The sequence below is a fragment of the Apus apus genome, chromosome 2, assembly GCF_020740795.1.
Source record: "Apus apus isolate bApuApu2 chromosome 2, bApuApu2.pri.cur, whole genome shotgun sequence".
In the NCBI taxonomy this organism is placed as follows: domain Eukaryota; kingdom Metazoa; phylum Chordata; class Aves; order Apodiformes; family Apodidae; genus Apus; species Apus apus.
In genome coordinates this window covers 96,218,480-96,233,705 of record NC_067283.1, presented here as the reverse complement: position 1 = coordinate 96,233,705, position 15,226 = coordinate 96,218,480, and the positions used below count along the sequence as shown (strand labels likewise).

Below are 15,226 nucleotides of genomic sequence, written 5' to 3'. Positions count from 1 at the left end.
CAGTGCATGCTGCAGGAAAATAGCCAAGTAGAATCCCTCTAAGCTAATAGTCACAGTACTGCTTATCATTGTCTCCGTTTTCCTCTGTACAGCAGGGCCAGTTTTAACCACCTAAGGAATTAGGAACTGTGTGAATGTCTGGATTTGTAGTAGTAATATTTTTGGTTTTCTACATAAGCCACAGTTTTAATTCATTTTTTTTTTTAAAGCAAATTTTCCTGATTTAAAATCACTGGTTTCACATTCAGCTGCTTTTTTTTTTTCTTTTTTTTTCTTCCTTCCTTTTTCTTTTCCAATCATTGTTATTTGAATGTACAAAGTGGAAGGTAAATGTAGTGAAAGGAATGGATGCTTTGCAGCCTGGGCCTGAACCAAAGCCCAAAAGAGGTATAAGAAAGAGCATGCATTTGATTTCCATGGCTCAGGAACTGGGCCATCATGGCTCACAAAATCTAGTCTTGTAGAAGGATTTTTTAATTATTATATTAAAATTGAAAAGTAAATTATTTATTAGTTGCACGTAACCTCTCTGTGTTGAAATCAAAAGATGATAATTCAATATAAAAGTGTGAATGTGAATTTCCAACATCCAGTTTTAAACTGGTAGTGTTTGTGGGTGTGTTTGTAAAGTAAAAAATGTCTTTAAATTATTTATAGCTGGCTATTGTTAAAATAGTACAACAGACTGCTCTTTGCAAAATGGTTAATAGGCCTTATTGGCAAATCATCGCTATTGCAAATGTCATAGTTACAGCTCAGCTTTAAAGTATATGAATTTAAAACCTAACTATTGTGACTAATATTTATTTCAAAGTACAGAATGTGTCACAGCAGTAGGGCATCCTATTATTAATGCAGTAAACTCTTGCTGTAATACTTTTTGGTATGAGGTTGCTGTGCTCAGGTTCCCAGCTATATAAAAGTAACAGTGCAACATGCCTTTTTTCAGCTCTATCTTGCTGTAACATGTGAAATGACTTGTTCCCAGGAAGAGCCATATGAACAAGTCATTCCATATTAAACTACTACAGTATAATTTTGAGCCGGCCTTGTGTGGTATAAAATCTCTGGTTAAAAGACAAATTTTAAGGACTGTTTTCAATTCTGTTCTACTTTTAAAATAAAATTGAGTCAAGGTATGTTTCTTCCAAGTAATGCATTCAGGTTGGGATTTCTTAATACGAAAAAATTCATGAATCTTTACCTTCTATTTAGTCACTGCAGTGCTGATACTTTGCAAGGACCACATCTGGGTCTAGCTCTGTTTTAAATATGCTTTGCACTGCATGCTATTGCATACTACATTATGTGATTCCATCATACAGGTTTTGTTTTGTTTTGTTTTTTCTCTGGTGGTGCAGCTTACACTCCAGATCCTAATTAAGGAATGCATAGATCCCTCCGATTTAAACGTAAGAGTAAAATCTGCAGAGGACTCTTGTTAATGCAAGCAGTTTTGTGCTTGATGATACATAGCACACATTTTCTTCATGTTTTCTTTCTTTTTTACCATCAAAGAGGCACCTGCTGCTGCAAAGGGACACTACAGTAACTTCTAAATCAGGAGCATTCAACCTCTGTGCTTACAAAAGATTTTTGTTTTCCTACCCTGTAAGTCACTACTTTAAAGCCTTTCTGAAACACGAAGTAAACACAAGAATGGTATTTCAGGGTAATCTTTTTTTGCCTTAACATCTAGTAGGTGAAAGGAAAACTGCCTGGGCATTTTGAAAACAAAATGAAAAAACAACCTTTCCTGTTAAGTTTTGTATTTTAAGTGGCCTTTGTTCAGGGAGAGGGGATTCCCTAGCCTCAGTTTATCTTTACCAGAATATTGATAGCTCATGTGTAAGCTTGTGTTTTGTCCTCTTTGCTTTGGTAGTGTTTTCCAATTGAAAAGAGTGAACTCCCAGTCCTCTGTCTTTTCCAAACCTCTAGTTTGTAGTTGTACTTATCATCAATATTGCAGGCCCTGACACTCTGCAGCACTGTCACTGTATATACTGTGAAGGCAGTAAAAATGAGCACTAATCAATCTTTCAGGGAGAAGCAATGAGCATTAGAAGGCCACTATCCTGTGACTAAACACACCCCTTTTATGGAGTGTTGGTGCTAATAAAGGACAGCTTATTACTGAGGCAGAGACCAAAGCTTGGGTGAGGTCAACCATGACTGGCAGTCATCAGTCATTCTTAATGATACTTTTTCCCGTGCTTTCTAAGGGATTCTGAGCAGAGTGCAAATCATTTGGGGTCATCCATAGTTCATGTACCCACAGATGGCAAAGGTTTTGAAAGACTTTAGTTTAAACTTGTGTTTTTGCTTTTTTGTTTTGTTTTGTTGTTTGTTTTTTTTTATGTTATTGAAGTGGGCAAAGACTCAAACAAAACAGATTTTTGCTCATTTCAAATGTATTTTCTTTCACTCTGATAGATGTTTTACACACTAGAGTGCTTGTGCATTATGAAGAACTACATAAATTTATTTTTATGACGTCTGTCTGCTTTAATTATTACCTTTGATGTCTATTGGTGACTAAAGAGAGCTTAACAGGATTTCTCTCCCTTCTTAAATTTCGCAAAGTGAAACTCAGCCAGTCCCTGACAGATGTCTGTTCCTCACCTTCAGGATTATTTTATAAATCCCTTTCTGATGAGCGGAAGTGTCAAATCAAGGACAGGTCATAAAGTAAAAGTATAAACCTTTTAAAGGGAGACCTTGGTAATATATAAACATTTTGCACACTATCTTGAAATTTTATGGACTTAAAAAAATGATATTTTAGCAATAGGAAGGCAAAAGTTTAAAACACCAGACAGTGTGCACGTTTTTAAATACATACTGTTCACTTACTCCTTATCTTTCTTTAGTCAAATTGTACATGTATTGAGAAAATAGCTGTACTATCTGTAGGGGCTGTCACTGAAGTTTGGGTTTCAAAGAGTATCCCTGTTTAATTTACTTTGAAATTTGTGCTTTTTTCAGTCATCATTTTTAAATTCCTCAATTAAGCACTTTCTGCACCACCTTGAAGTTGGTGAGTGGGTATATTGCTGCTGTGATCTAGACAACTGCTGTCATTTTCAGCTGGTTGAGGTTGCCTCCGTTTTTTGAAGTAAACTAACAGTTTTGCTCAAGTAACATCTTAGATAAACTGGATTGAGTTTTGGGTCTACTGGCAAGTCCACACCACCACATAAAGAAATATTTTACTTTACAGTAATACATTACTTTATGATATAAAATCCTGATGATAGGTCAGAGGATGAGAGAATGTATGTAGTTATGTGTACCTACATACATACATATGAATATATAGACTTTAAAAATTGGCTGTAACCGGTGGTGTAATTTTTAGTTACAGATTATTTAATTTTTTTATTTTCGTCTTTGTACTGTTAAAAAAGCCAAGCATGTACAGCATGTATAAACTGTAGAATGCAGTTTCACTTGTTTAGCATTAAAAGCTCTTTTGTTTCCTGCTGTGTGTGTGTACAGCACCAACCACAGTAGGACCCTGTCCCACGTAGGAACATTTAAAAGTTGCCATATTTTGTAGTATGAAATAGTAATGTGCTGAGTGGAAAAGAAAAAAGGTAAATAATTTTTTTTAAAAGGTCATAGGTTTGTTCTGCAGTATTTTTGTGGCTGAGAAAATTGTCTTATGAAGTCCGTCATGGTTGATGTGAATGCTTGCTTTTCTGGTTTGGATCTCTCTTATGTTTTGTGTGCTGGTTAAAAACTCAAGTAATTTGTGCACTATTGTAATTACACATCATGTCTGATGCTTTGGGAGAGTTAATCAAGTCATTGATGAACCAGTGTGATTGGTACATCACTAGGAATGATGTAAAGCATATGGAAATTACTGATTGAGAAGCAAACATTTTTACAGTGTTCCTGCTGATAACAGTGCTCATTAAGGCCTGATTCAGGAAGGCGCTATAGCTCTTTTGTGAGCGCCCATCCCAGTGATGCTCTCAATTGCTGGCGAACACACAATGTGTGCTAGAAAGTGACTTACCTGGTGTGAATCTCCTAAACCAGCAGCTGGCTTTGTGCAATCACAGGGGTGTGCCCATGTACAGCCTGTTGCTACGTCAGGACCTGAGGATACAATTCATCCATGAAATACTTCTGTTCCAGGATCTACTACATATCAGACAAAACCTTTTATTTTCAGTTTCTCAGAGATCTGGATAGTGAGGAGGAGGCATGAGAGCATCCACACAGGAAGGAAGATGGTGAAACTCAGATGCTGTGTGAATTTCGCCACTGGGTTGAGGGCCTCCAGAAACCCTAGGCTAGCATTGTAGGTCACCTGAACGTCTAGGAGGGGTATTTCAGTGCTACATGGTGCTAGTTCTCTCTCTGGTCAGAGGACAAAGTAATCTTTGGGTTCAGTGTCCATCATGTTGCTCTGAAGACAGAAGATAAGCAAAAAGCAGAGCTATTCCGTGATTGCATCTCATCAAGGTGATGCACAAGTTCAGCCTTTCATGTAGGCTTAACGCTGTTTTTTAGATACTGCATCCCTTCTCCCCAAACCCCACCAGTGTTTTTAGATGTTTAGGCTTTTTCTTTGTATCTGAAATGCTTTATTTTGTCTTTACAGTCTGGTTGAATAGGAATTGTTTAGTTTATGCAGCTTTGTGCTTTTTCTCTACGGCTTGTATCTGCATGAATGTGTTGCAGCCTGATGTGAGTTCATTTGATTAAATAAAATGCTTAAATTGTAATCCGTGCAAAACGATCATATTTGAAACACTTGATGTCTCGGTGAGAATCCATTTAATAGTGATCAGATTTAAATGATTTAACGCAGTGGTGGTGGTGGGAGGTGGGGGAGGGCAATACAGTTTCGAGACATTCCTGTATATCAAAAAAAGATTAAACCAAATTCAGATATGTCTCTCTCCCCTTCTCTCTCTCTCTCTCTCTCTCTCTTTTTAAGCAGTCAAAAGATATACTGTATCCCCAGTGAAAGGGCGCTTTCAATCCAGTTATCCACTTTACCCAGTCTCAGTTTCCAGAACCTTCCACACCCCCCCTGGTTAAACCACTAAGCCTTTGATTCCTTCCTGATTACACTATGCAAGACATCTATCAAACACTGTCTTATCTGTTTGTAAGGCAGCTCAGGCCTCAGATTTAAGTCATGGGTTTTGGCTACAAGTTGGAGTGTGATTAATAATTGACTAATGTAGCTTTTATTTATCACAGGCTAGCACATTTCACCATTACTGAGTTAATTTATGTTAAGTGTAAGCTGTCGTTCAATCTGTTTTTCAACTTTTTTTTTTTTTTTTTTTTTTTTAATTCTAAGTCTATCTTTCACTTTTTGAGAAACAAAATCCTTACACAGGGCACAGTCTTACTTGGTGCCAAAAAGTTGATTTCCTTTTCAGTGGAGCCATACATCACCGGCCCTCCCAGCTGCAGTGTCAGCCCCTGACAGAATGACATGTGTCATTTATCAAAGGGGCCAGGCCGGGCCTTGGGAAACGCACACGACAAAGCCTGAGAGAGTTCATTTCGCAGTCCCCTCCTACCCTCTGCGAGCCTCTTGCCAGGAAAGCCTGTGATGTTTCTGTCTTCGAAGCATTACTGTAAGTCCTTCAACCTTCACAGAATTAACCCTCACCACTGCTGCAGGCCCTCCCAGTGCTGCTGGCCCTTCTCTGGGGAGCAGGGATGCCTGGGTGCCATGCTGATCAGCCAGCTTGCGGAAGGTATGTGCACTGGGCTTCTCCCTCAGCTGTTTGCACACTCTTCCTGGAAAGGACTTTTTTTTTTTTTTTCTTCTTCAAATCCCGTATATTGTACGCTATAAGAATTAAAGTCCTATGTTTTTCTACAGCAGGACAAGGTCAAAGACATAAAGAATAAGGTAATAAAACATTTCAGTCATGAAAAAAGGGTAGCCACTGTCCTATGCACCTTCCAGTTTAAATTCTCCTTTGGGTTATTCTGAAAACATGTGCTGAAATAAATACAGGGCATAGTTTGTCTGTATACCACTTCACAACATCCAAGCCTCACATTACCTGTGGAGAGGAACTGACCTGGTAAGACTTGTCACACCTCTCATGGAGCTCTTATATCAGTAGGAGGGGGCAAAGTGAGGAGAAAGAGAAGTTGATAGCATTTAGTGGGGGGAAAAAACAACAAACCCAAACACTAAGGTGTCACTTGCACTTGCATAGTTTAATTTATGTAATGTAGTTGCCTCAGCCCAGGAAATGCCAAAGGAGTTAAAGCAGAAAATAATCTTCTGTCAAAAGAAGAAGAGCATATTTTCAAAACAGAGCAAGGTTTTTGCTGAAACAAAACTTTTGTTTGCATGTGTGTGCGCAATTGTGTTTTAAGTGGCTGAATTTTATGTCTTGATCATGTACAAAGAATGTGAGAAAGTTATTGTCTCCTCCCCTTCCCCCACCAAATCACTCTTTGTACTTTGCATAGTTCCTACCACACTGAAGTTATTTACAGCATCAGATATCATTTAAAGAGATAGCTAACAAGACTGTAGCCTCAGCTAGGAACTTTCCAGAAAGGAATCCTATAAATTAGCCATTGCTCAGGAGTGGCTGTTTTCTAGTCAGGGCTGGTCCTTTCATTTGTCTACATAAGGCTAATTTATTTTTGCAGCCAGATGTGGGCTGACAGCCATCACTCAGATCTTCCTTCCCCCACTGTTAGGAGGTCGGGAAAACAGTCACGTTTCCCATTTTACAGAATCCCCATCAACATTATTGAAGATGGATGTATCTTTAAAGCAAAGATTGATTGTGGATATCGGAGTTATGGTGTCATTTATCATAGTGAATATTATTTAGACTTGGATTGTACAAGGCTGTAACTTGAGACACAGCCAGGGGAGGGACAATCTGGAAACGAGGATCCATGAACTTTAATGGATGGATGCTTTTTCAAAGCTCCACTCACTATAGCATGATTTACTTTTCTTACAGAAAGGAAACAAGCATCTCAGTTTTAAAGGGCCAGCATGCTGTCTTGTCCTCTTTAGCAGGTCCTTCACTCAGGCAACTGAGACTTAAAGCTGAGACAATAAATAGAGATTGTGTCTGAATGTTATATGTATGTAAGTGCTGTTATGCTAAGCATATCTAGGTGCACTTGAGACTCTTGTTTGTGTGAATTACCCTAGTTAGGTTCTCAGTTGAAAGGGTACTGTAGCTGAATAATGCAAAATATTGATTATAGAATGCTGCTATCTAAAGTTTCAGAAGCTCCAAATAAATTGCATTTCAACTAGTATTGTTACTTTGCCATGTCAGTCTCTGCTGGGAGAGCATCTAAAGTACATATTCACATATTGCTTGAGTTATCTTTCTGATGTGGAGTGTCTAACACATGTACCTGGAGGAGCATCAGCTTTCTCGGTTGTTGAGAAATGCAGCTGACCTCAACAGCCTCGTGCATACTGTGCTGACATTCCACTTTAATGTAAAATTAAATGTGGATCAGGATCTTGCAGGTGAAAACATACCTCACATTTTCAGAATATACATTTTAGAAAACTGCTTACAACCTGCTGAAAATCTGAAGACATGATTCAGCTAAGTGTTGTTTCTGATCTACTATGACCAGCGTGGCAGCCTGTTTCATGAATTTACTAGAATGTTTCATGCTTTGGAACATTACTTTAGATTTTTCAGAAATTATTTAACTTGAATTCCAAAAACGCTCAACTGACTTGAGTAAAGGGGGAAGGTCTTGAAACTGGTAGCATAGGTCTAACTACAGTGCAAGCAAGTGTCAAGCACGCTTCCCCCAACATGTTCTGATAAGTCAGTCCCACCTTGAAACTTTCTTCCCTTAGCTTAGTTTTCTCAATTACTTCATCCATGTAACCACCTGCTCCCCAAGTGAAGTTACTTGTGTTCCACTTCTATCTGATTTCTCATTTTCTGATTTCCACTGATACCCTCTATTTCCCACTGATTCAGTGTTTGGAGTTCTTTTTCATCCATCTGATCATAGCTTGGGTCCCTCTTGACCTGCCCTTCTCCGGTGGGTAATGTATCACAGTTTGGGAATTACTGAATCATACAAAAACTTGCACTGGACAGCAGTTTATTCATGTGGATTGACATGTATCTACTAAGAGGAAGGTAGTTCTTATCACACATGTCCCTGATAAGCTCCTTGCATCCTAGCATTTAAGGCAGGAGTGCCACAAGGATATACTAAAACTTGTACCAAACTATCTCCTTGTTTTGTTTTGTTTTGATTTGATTTTTCTTTAAAGAGAACCAGAAATCATTTTGCTGTCATAAACCAAATTCAATACGAGAGGTTCCGTATGAATAGTGAGGCTCAAGAGGTTTAAAAAAATCCAAACAATGGAAACAATTATGAACATCTGTTTTTGAATGCATATGTATTCTGTACATAACAAACAGAGAAATCCTATTATCTAGAACAATAAAAGGGAATTTCCCTTTCTGTCTAACCCTCTCTGGGAAGAATATGGCCTTCCATTTAGAATAATGGTTTGGGGGGTTTGCATTTTTTTCCCCCCTTCTATTAATGTGATGATAATGAGGATTATATTTTTGTGTATTATTCTCATAATCTATATTTCAGTTTCAGGGACACTAGTATAAATCTTGAGAAATCTATTTTTACACCTGTGCAGCTGAGATCAGAAGGCCTGCTATATTTACTTATCCATAAAAAGTATTTTTCTCTTGCTTGAGAAACATACAAAATGTCTTCAAAGAGGAAGCAGTTTATCAAATTCATATTAATCACAGCATCAATAATGTTGACCAGGGTCAAGTCATTACACTAAATATATTGTAACCATTATTAATGCATGTAGCCCAGTGCCATAGCTATGATATAAGACTGCTGTTTCCTGATTAAAAGCTGTTTGGTGATGCAGAGATTCAATACAGATTCTCCCTGCCTTGTGGTGACTGACAGTAGCTTCTGGTATTCTGCTCTCTTCTGACAGTGGAGCATATTAATATGAACACACCTTAAAGAGGGGGCTACAAGAAGTGCAGGATGCAGAAAACAAAAGTGTCTAATTTCAGCAGCCACAACTGTGCATCCATAAGGCAGCCAAATTTATCATGGCACATTATGGAGTGCAGGAAATGTCATGAAAACCATTGTTTTATTTTTTTTTTCTCTGAGAGTCTGAACGAGGTGATTTATGGTAGTTATCCATCTTAAGGGTCATCCATCAACTTTTAGTTGCTAGGCAATCAAACCAACAGCTGTTTGCTTTGAATCAAGCTGAAAAGTTGTCAGTCATCACACGCAGGTATGACCTCAGTGGTTAAAAACATTATTATGCATGCAGAATTAAAGAGACAAAGTCCTGCTCGTTCTCCCTCTCCCATAACTTGTTTCCTTACTTTCCATGAGCAGCACAGGTAGCGTTAGCCCCAAAGCTTTTGTTTAAGGCAGTGATTGGGAAGATCCCAGCTTGAAGATCTGGTCATTGCATCACATAAATAGTTGCCTGCTCACATAAAGGTTTTTTAAACAGAAGTGATTTTAGCAGGGCAACTCTCAGATGTGAAGACAAGTTAAGTAACATGGATCTTTTTAAAGTCAATCCTGTTGGGCGCATTTGGAGTTCAAGAGTGGATCTTGAGAAGCAAAACTGTTGTGAAAGGCTACAGTTCAGTTGATCTGGTGCAAGTCTCACTGCTACAGTAGCAAATGGTGCAAGATGTAGTGTAAGCAAGGCTAGGATGCTGATACTGTTTTGCTGTCTCCCCTTACAGTGGGGCTAGAGGACACAGTGATGAAACCTCTTGAATTATTTGTGTGCTGTTTCACCATGTTTGTTACTATAAACAGAGCATTATCTCTTGTGATTTGAAGGCACTATATTTGACAGTGTAAAAACAACCTAGATGTAATATGAGGATGTGAATCTGTTTCCATTCCTTGCTTCTGGTTTCTGTTGAAATCACTTGTAAGGAGTCATCCTCCCAATTGACATTTGGCTCTGCCAGTCGCTGTTCTGTATGAAATAACTTCAAAAATGACCGACACATAAGGTGAGCTGGATTCTACAAGGGATTGAAGGTTGGAGGTAAAATGTTGTAGAGGCAACAATGCATGATTTGTCAATAAACGTACAGTTGCTAATTTGCTGTTAGATCCTGAAACTTGAAAATTGCATGCATGTCCAGTGCTGTTTTCTTGAGGCATGGAGCCACTGGCAGATTGACAGAGATGTAATGTCTTCTCAGGAATTCTGATATGTACTAACAAATTGTGGTAAGAAAAGACTGTCTCCTTATTTTGATAAAACTTTTATAATATTTCAATTTCTACTTACATAATTACCAAATTGTCTTTTTTCCTGTAACATCTTTGACTTTAATTTGTGTATTAATTTGGCTTTGCACCTATTTAGATGTCACTTAAGCTAATAGTGACCAATCCTGTGGCCTTGAAACTCCTGTGTTATCTATGAGGGCTCTTGTATGGGCTCCTATTCACATAACATCTGAGCACCTTCCAAGTGTTAATGTAAAATATATGTGCAAAATACTCCTTGTAGTGAGTGCACTGATGGGTGATAACCATTTTCATAACATCCTCGCCATCGTATTTTCACTTATCATGTAGCTCACACCAGGTGGCTTGTTAGCAGTTGCTAATGAGTTTGTTGTAGTGAGGGAAGTTCCCAGGTTGCGAGCTGCACTTGTAGTTTTGCTCTGTCTCTTGGGCTGTTTCCAAGACTTGTGTGTGCATTCCTTAAGTTATCTTAACACACTTGTAACACTTAATTTTGTTCTCCACAGAAATATAGATGCAGGAAAAGTGTAAACCCAAGCCTATCATATCTATTTCTGTTTAAAAGAAAACCCTAATACTCTTCCCTCCTATCATGCTATTCTTTCTGTGTGTCTTCTCAGTAAAATATCTTAGTAACATTGTAACTCCTAAATGGATTTCCTGACATCTTTGACTCCCCGCCTTTTACAGCAAGCAAAACCTGCTTTTCTACTCTATATTTTTTAAGATAGAAACTACTATAGCTGTAGAGAGGGAAAGTTGCTGTAGATTTTACAGGAAATTTAAGGAGAAAATGATCACTTTGGGACAGATAGTGGTACTCTGTCAAGTATTATCCCATCTGAAACTCATAGTGGGAAATGGTGGCAGAATCAGCCTGTTTGATCAGGTTTAATCTATAAAGTGCCTAACTTAGTCCTTTAACCTTTAGTATTGCTCAGTCCATAATCCACCTGTCCACATTACCAGGGGGAGAAAATGCAGAATTTAGACTGCTGTTGAACAGAATGAATTTCCATAGTGGATCAACCCGATGTTACAGTGATGACACGTGGTAATTTGATAGTTACCACATAATAACGGGAACAATGCAGTACATACAGTACTGGGTAACTCCATTGGATGCAATGGTAATTACATGGCAACTCACTGGCTGTTAACACTTTGTCGTCTGGTTGCTGCGCACTTCACTTGTGACAGTGATGTAATTACCACAGGTGTTTCAGCAGTTGCAGTATACCCAACAGGCTGTGTACTTCCCCCCCCCCGCCCCCCCCCCCCCCAACTCCTTGGCCTCTGCCTTTACAGGGTGGTTGTATTCTCTGTAAAATGAAGAATTTTTTTATCAACCTGCAGAGACTTGCCTCTGGTCTTCTGAATTTTTGTGCTCTCGAGAGCTAGTGGGTTTCCTTTACTGATGCATTCCTAGGAAGACCATAAATAAATAAATAAATAACTTAACAAATGTCTAAAATTAGCCTTATGCTCATGTATCTCTGGCAGTCTTACTGGTATCTGTTACATTTAGTTGTAGTGAAATGGAATCTTAGAATAAAGTTAATGCTCAAGTGATAAAGAATGTGATTGAGTAATGTAGCGGGAATGGCTTTGTATTCAAGACACATGGAGGATCAGATACACTTGGATGGTTTTGCCTGGTTTATTTGAGCTAAAGGTAGCAGATCACAAAAACATCTAAATCCTGGATTTTCTTGTTAGCTAGATTTCGGAAGACTTTGTCTTTATGTATAAGTTACATTTATATATTTGTAAATTTTTTTTTGTTATTTTTGATTTGAGAAACAAGCCATTTTTTTCTTGAGTCTCTGAGTTAATATCAGAGCCCATTCAGCTAGGTGCTGCTTGGAAGCATCGAGCACAGAACCTACTCCCAAAGTATACAGTCATGATGAAGAAAGCTAATACGGCGTAAAACATAGTGAGCCACTATAGAGGTGAAGTCTTGTAGCAAACTTTGTAGGGCTAGGAATATAGTCCATAACCCATAATTATTTCTTCAGTGCACTGTTCCTCACTAAAGAAAGCACAGCTATCCCTCTGGACAAGGCAACTTTCAGCTAACTCGACATTACCAGTGATAGCCCATGATGAGCAGCTTTTTTTCTCATCCTTTCATGTGAAGATTATCACTTGCATGTATTCTGTTACAGGCAATATGTAACATATATGTTATACTGTATTTTGCTAAGTGACATCATGCTTAAAGAGTAGTTCTTCATTTGAACATTTAATTTGCTTCATGGGATCAGGTAGATGGAGTAAAAACTTAGTTGAATGATCAAATAAACACATCATCTAACCCATTATCTATCTTGGACAGAGATAATTTTTTTTTTTGTGTTAATTGGTTTTCCTTCTTTTCTCCTACATAATCAGCAACATGTACTTTTAGGAGGTTTCCAGTTTTTAGTAGATCCTGATGAAGCACCTTCCTTAGGTGAACAGCCCAGTTCCTTGGATGAACTGTTCAGTGTACATGCGGAAAGCCCTTCTTCATGTACCATATTTCCAACTTCACTTCTGCTTTGTATCAGATACATCTTTCATGGTTTGTCCCTTTGCACTGCATTTTCTGTATGGAAAGAGCAGACAGGAAAAAAAAGCATTAGTATGTAGAAATGGGACTGAACCAGAAGCATCTTTGCCATGCTTTGCACTTTTAAAAGGAATCTAGTTTCTTCTTTTTACTCCTCCTAGAGAGTGTTTCCAGACTGAAGAATCCCTCTTGTAGCTATTTTAGGGAAAATTCAGCAAAATCTATAGTCTCTGTAATCCTCTTCCTCAGCACAGTGCCACCCTGCCCATTTCCATCTTTCTGTGCTTTTGATTGATTGTTGCATGTTTGTATTTTGTGTGGATCTTGCCAAAGCCCTTTGAGTTTATGGTGCTGTCAGCACTGTGGTACATTTGCTGAGACCAAAAATGTAGCAAACTGGACTGTGAAAATTTGTTACTACCACCACTATTTTGCTGCTGCCTCCCTGCTGAAGGCTACCACTCCCACGGCAGTAGGGATTACTTGTATCATCAAACAGAATGTATTTCCATTTCTCAGCTGCTTCTGCACAAAGTCTCAGTTTTGTAGCATGAATCCACTTTAACTGACAACATACACCAGGTGCAGCCAGACTTGTTCTTTGGAAGGAGCAGAGCTTTAGCTACCCCTCTTTTCACAAACTTAAGTGCTGTTCCTTGGAAGCGCTTTGTGCCTAAGCACTAGTGTGTCTGTGGTACAGGCATACAGTGAAATGTTCTGAAGTGACGCATTTCCTTTAGAAACTTGCTGTTCTGTAGTTAGAGATGTAGTCTTTGCCGAGCATGCTAGCATTGAGGTAGTTTAGATATCTCTTGGTAAACAAAAATAAATTAAAGCACCAGCAGTTCATCCTATCAGCCTTCATCTTTGCCTAGCATGCTAAACCACTGAGGATAAATCCATTTCTAAGTTTTCCCACTTCCCAAATAAAATAGTCTCAAAGAATTTTTTTTTCTTCTGAAAACAAGATGACTTGTACTTCCTCTGAACAAACATTTATCTCTATGCTCTTGATTCAGTAGCACGAGAACTCTGCTACTTTGCTATCCTTTCTGCCTCTTATTTTTTTTCAGCAAGTGAGATGTCAAGACGTACAATCACCATGTACAATTTCAAGGATGTGGTAGTGGGTGGTAAGCTACTGAAAGGAAGGGCAGATACTAGTGGAGCTGCATGATGGAAAATGGAATGGAGAGCATTTATAGTGTTATCCTGATGTAAACTAAGACTGAATGGCTAAATTCAGATTTCTTTACCTTCTTCCTGTTATTTTCTTATCACAAGTTTCCTATTCTGTTCTGCGATAGTGGCTGCATTTTCCAGTGGTTATGCTCTCCTTAAGGCAGCCAAAAAAAGTTCTCCAAAAGCATAGGTGAAGCTGAGGTGATTTCTCATGTACAAAAATAGATTATTTTTTGATAATGTATTTCAGTGAGAACCTTTTACTTCTTGTCATAAAGTCTGTACCTTTGTCTCCCATTTTAACTATTTTCTTTGACCTTTCCTAGATATAATTCCAGTTTCTGCATTAGAGCAAATGGATGAAAAAAAATAAATAAAAAATTAAGCTACTTTTATCGTCATTTTCCAACTAATAAAAATGGTTTTCCATTTTCTGTCTGTGCTTCTGGGGTGTATTATCTAGCCTGAGAAAAGCTTGAGTGTGTGTGTGTGTCTATTCATGTATAAACAAACTTGTGAATAAAATTGTGTAGGGTGGTAGTAAAACATCTGCTTAGTTCAATGTATAATGAAGCACAAGGTCAAAAGCTGAATGATTCTACTCCTTGAGAAAGGTGCATGTACAACCACTTGTATCTTAGGGACATTTAATTGCATTTTCATTTATTTATTTATTTATTTTTAAAGCTTGTGCAGGATGTAATGGGAAAAAAATACTGCCTTCATTCTTATTTTCTTCTGAAGAGGCTCTGCTACACAGCCCAGTTTCAGGGTTCCTGCTCAAATTTGCTGAAACTGCTGATTGAGACTAAGGAAATCATAACATTAATGAACCTGAAGCCTCTTAGTTATGCATATGCAATTTGGGGTATCTCATTTGCAGCCAATGGATTCACAACTGCATCAGTGTCAAACTGGTGGAAGCATGAACAGAATCAGATTTACAGGATCTTTGAACTCCTCAGTGACTAATGAAATTCTTAATTTTGGAACTGTGACAGGAGGATAATCTCAACAATATTTTCCCCTGCTTTCTGTGGGTGGAGGGATTTGAAGCCAGCAGCGGAAGTCAAGGGTCCTGACCTGTTCCATTACAGTGATTCACTTGTTCAGGCTGGAACTCCGGAATAAATCCCTTCTCATTTCCTACATGCACCTGTACCTCCTGTTTCTGTAGCTGGAGAAGATCTG

General features: G+C 38.3%; 1 protein-coding gene across 2 annotated transcripts in view; it reads left to right on the top strand.

The window, feature by feature from the left end:
* The window catches only part of TSHZ1 (teashirt zinc finger homeobox 1), a 54,096-nt gene that overhangs the window by 9,708 nt on the left and 29,162 nt on the right, over positions 1–15,226 (top strand). Inside the window, exon 1 of one of the 2 annotated variants that reach the window (XR_007888715.1) lies at positions 9,952–10,049. The exons of the other annotated variant lie outside the window; for it this stretch is intronic. The gene's annotated coding sequence lies outside the window, so the exon portion shown is untranslated. Of the gene's footprint in view, positions 1–9,951; positions 10,050–15,226 lie in introns of those variants that run through there. 2 annotated transcript variants of the gene reach the window in all.